Raw genomic sequence first — 5048 nt, forward strand, 5'->3', positions numbered from 1 at the left:
GTGTGTTTTGGCTTTTTTATTTTTTTTTTTAGATTTTATTTTAAAGTTCTCTTCCGTGGCAGGAATAAACAGAAACTTTTCTCCTAAGGGGAGCTTTTTTTTTTTTATTTTTTTTTTTTTTCTAGAGTACAAACTACAGGAGAAGAGGGAAATTTTCTCATTAAAGTTACATCCCTGCAGTTAGTTCAATTACTTGATATATGCAGAAGATGTTGTAAATTTAAAGATTTAAATAGCTTACAAAGATGCCGGAGGCTCCATCAGTTAATTTCCTTAATTTATGGATTTTTAGCTGAGCTTCTGAAATGAAAAGGAGAATGAGAACTAGGTCAGCAGAGAGATTTGCATCCAGAACAGACTAAAATTTGTTTTCCTTGACCATCCCATCAGCCCAGGTGTGATCTTTGTGGGGGTCCCCGTCCCACCGCCGACCTCCAGGCTGGGACTCTGTGTTTGCCTGTGCGAGCACGGCACGGAGGGGTGGATTTCGTTCTAAAATAACCTCCGAACACAAGCGTGTCCCCAGCCAACTGCTTCACCTGATGGTTGGACAAGGCTGTAGCCTAAGTACTCTCATTTCCTCACCACTCTGGTCAACAAGTGAATACGGGGAGGACAAACTCCACTGAGACTCAGTGACCTGTCGTGCAGCCTGAGTTCCACTCAGCTTTTCCGTAGGGGTGCAGGCGGATTATTTGGGATGACTTGGCATCATAATTTTTACTTCCTCTGTGAATTACTGACTGCTAAATGAAAAATAAATATGAGAATCTCGAACAGCAATCAGAGCGTTGTAAAAATAGGACGCTTCTGCACTGAGGCACAGTAAAGAGGAAGGAGAAGACCTAAAAATACTGCACTTGAACGAAAAGTAGAAATTGTGATCTGACTCATCCCAACACATCTGTGACAGGTACTATTTAATTGTGTTGCATGGAAATGGGATGCACGGATAATAAAGATTGCGTTGGTTTGTTTGCTTGTAGATCAAAGCAAAGACACAGTAGCACTTGGGATGGAAATGCATGAGCATGGTACGTAACTTCTGCGGGATTGTTTTTACCTTATCTGAGAAAAGGACAATGTACTCGAGAGCTTTGAGTTTTTTCTTGCCTGTATTAATGTTGAGGGTAATAAAGGTACGTGTTACAGCTCTATATGCACGCTCTCATTTCTTTCTTCTCACTCCAATGTGTGAGTGCCTTTCTGTTGTTGTGTTTCAATATGTATGAATATATACATATGAATTAATACTTAAAAGATTGATATAAACTAAACAGTTTTAGGAAGCAACATTGCAGTATGATTAGTATTGGTGCTCATGATTTAACATTTCTTTTCCCACTAGATGAAGTTTCTAAGATTTGCAAGGTACGTGTCAAGGACGGGTATATAAATGGATTTTTATTTATTCACAACTCCAAGACTAATTGCTTCTCTTTGCCTGAAGGCCAAGAGATTGGTTTTAATATGACACTTCAAAAGTATTCATAGAACTACAGAGATACTAAGTGTCATTGTTTAAGAGAGAAATCTCGCTATGCTACTTGTGACCCTGAAAATAAAATCTTCGAGCGCATTTTGAATCCTAATGTTGTTTTTCAGAGTTTCACTTAAAGCACAACTATTACAAAGTGTACAAAGAAAAATATTAAATAGCATGTAGTGAACAAAAAAGAAGAAATACTGTTAGAACTGAATATAACTTATTTTCTCAACAACTCTATTATCCTCCCTATAAAGCAAAACAAAATTTGTAACAGAAGATTCCTGAGCTCAGTTACAGGATATTATAATTAGAAATGATAAGTTGTAACTTATCATAGGTGTTTAAGAGTTCTTGGCCAGATGCCCAGCTGTGTTTATTGTGATACTAAATACTTCAAAATAAATACTTTGGATTTCTTTCTTACCAACAGTTCTTTGTATTCTGTGCAGATGCTTTAAAATGGAATTGGACAGAATCTTTCTATAATCTGTTTTTATATCTAATTATTCTATAGTTTACTTTCAGTTTTTTCAATAAATGCGTAAAACATTTGTGGATGCACTTCAGACAGGGTCAAAGAGAAACCCATAAAAACACCCAGCTCATTTTTCTCCACTTTTTTTGTTTTCCAAAAACAACTAATTGTGTGTGTTTTACGGGACAGAATATTGCTAGATTGTGAAGATATGCTGATTTGAAGAAATATAAATTTTCTATCGAAAAGACGATCCAAATATATTTTGCAATGTGTGAAAGAAAGTATCATGAATTGAAAAATAGTGTCAACCCCTTCTGTCGTGTGAGTTAGGGTAACAACAACTTCCAGTCGGTGTTGTTCTTGAAGGCCCTGTATAACTTTGTGGTGATAGACTTCATCCTGTCCTAATCCTTACTCTTTTCCTTATGTTCTGTGTCTTATCATGAGGTTTAAACCTAACTTCAGGACTTCTTACGTTACATATCTTAACCTGAGGCTTCCTGGTGATGATACCAACATTCCCATCGACTGCAGTAAGTGCAGGAAGAAAACCATGGACTGCCTGATCCTCTCTAAAACCCACAATGCTCTACTGGGTATTTCAAGAAAGCAGTAAGTAAGTAAGAGAGAAAACAAATAATTTCATTAAATGTTTAAAGCAGATAAATGAGAATTAGAGGGTTGTTCCTTTAAAACGAAAGAATCGAGGTCTGTATGTAGATTAATACTCTTCCCAGTCACAGCAAAGACACCACTGTAGTACAGACAGACTTCTGTCTTGAGAGAGAAGATCTGAGTAAGAAACTGGGGCTTCAAAAGTAGCTGTTGGACTCTGGGACACCTTCAGTCAGCAAAGCCTGTGTGACTTTTTTTCCTTCGGTGAGTTTTCCTGGGTGTGATTGGGTTTAGCCCTGTTTCCAAGACTGGAGAGGCACCAGGGAGAAGCACATCTGAGTGCAGAGCAGGCGGCCGTGGATCCTGTGACTGGCACCATCCCTTTGACACTGGGAATGAGAGAGGAGCAGGAGGTGTGGTGTTACAAATGCACTGAGCCGCCAGAAAGGTCTGTGAGAAACCTGAAAATCTTAAGCATCTTGAAATCCCAACACCTGCTACAGGCAGTTGGCATATGAGCAATAATAAAAAGGAAAAATCAAGGACATCTCCCAGTTGAAGCAAGTTTTCAAGCCAGTCGCAGTGCCAATCATTCTGGAACAGGAACTCGACCCAGGGTTTGCTAATTAAGTCAAATAATTGTTTGTCATTTGTAGGCAGATAAGGGGTTTCCTGAAAGCAGTAAGCATGACCATGCAAAGAACAAAATCTCATCATTAGGAAATCACCAAGTCTTGTCAGTCTTTTCCATTGAATGCTCTTCTGTTCTTTTCAAGAAACAGCTTGCTGCTGAGTAAGTTTACAAACCATTACTTTATTGACTAAATACAGATGGACTGCTTTTAAAACTATCCATTATCCAGTGCCTAACTCGTGACAACAGTGTGATACAAAGAAATAATCTATCCTGGAATGCCAAGATGAAATAGCTTGTCAGGAAATACAGTATAGGAAAGGTTTGCTTGTCTCTTCTGCTTCCAACTGTTATAAGCCAAAAATAGCTTCCAAAATGAAATTTACTTAATCGAGATGTCCCACATTAGTGTTCAGCATGGTGTTTCTCAGTTTTATACATTTTGTTGAGTGCTCTCCCTCCTCTTCCTAAGCAGGTGATAAAACTGAGGGGTGTATTTTTAACCTGTTTAAGTAACGTGCTTGGCGTTAGTTTTTAGCTACTTATTAAATAAAGCTTATCCATATTATATGTGTCACAGAGGAAGAAAAAACATTTTTATGACTGAGTTTAATCCATTCATTGGTTTATTAGAGACACAATGTACTCTGAAGAATGTCACAAATCCACATGGTGTCCCTGAGCACTTGATTTTTGCATATGGATCGCTGACTTAGCTGAACGATGTATAAAATCCTGTGTAGCCAGGCAGCTCCCAACTGAATACACTTCTAAGGGAGGTTATATGAATTGCTTCTGCCAGCAAAGGTCTGGAATATGTTAAACTGCAAAAAAATCACTTAAGAGAATATAGAGAACGAAGAAAAGAGCCATAATGGCCCTTTTGTAACAAATCATTTACAGTATTTAGGATCTTTGGGCACAGGCACCTTTAGAATCATAGCTTCTTATTTATGTAGCAGCATTTCAGTGTGCTTTTTCTTTGGCAAATACCAGAGCGAGGGTTTTGGATCATGCATGGCAGGGACAGAGCCTGAGACAGCAGCAGCTCATTAAAGCATCACGACAATGACACGAAAATGGAAGAAAAAGGAGCAAATTCTTCCAGAATCTGAATTTAATAGCACATAAAGATGCAGTTCAGCACACTTTTAAGTTGCAAAAGTGTCTAAATAATAGAAACAACACAACTGGAAGGAGGAAACTAAAAAATTGATTTGGGGTTGTCCATCTGTTGGATAAAATGACTGGTGAATTGGAATTTGTGGGACTACAATGAACTTGCAGAGTGAGAGACACACCACAGAACAAAACTCATTGCTGCTCCCAGTACAAAAAGGGAGCAGTATCAGTGTTGTGGTCTAGGATTTGGGCATGTGAGCCCCCCCGGTGGTTATCCCTGCCCACCTGTGACGCAGGAGGGCTCAGCTGGAGCGTTTCCCCCACACCCCGTGGTGGGAACGTGCTCTTACCAAAGGGGTGATTCGTGGCAGCGCTGCTCGTCCTGGGCTGCCGCGGGAGAGCTGAGCTGCAGCATCACTGCCATTGTTTGAGCACAAAGGAGAGGAGAGCTCTGAACCTGGCCAGCTGAGCGAGAGCCCGTCCAAATCCCGCTCTGCCAGAGCCCCTTGGAAAGGAGGCAGTATGTCAGACATATGGTTGGAACATGCTGTGCTCCAGCCATCCTCGGCTAGCGTATGGTCTCCCGAGTACCACTGCCAGCTGGGCTCTAATTTACACTGGGCCCGAGAATCAGGGACCTTAGCAGTCTCCCTGATGGTCTCTTCTCCTTTGCTTCACTGATTTCAGATATGCAGCTATTCGCAGCTTTT

This window comes from Corapipo altera, unplaced genomic scaffold (genome assembly GCF_003945725.1).
Source record: "Corapipo altera isolate COAL_440 unplaced genomic scaffold, ASM394572v1 140b, whole genome shotgun sequence".
In the NCBI taxonomy this organism is placed as follows: Eukaryota; Metazoa; Chordata; class Aves; order Passeriformes; family Pipridae; genus Corapipo; species Corapipo altera.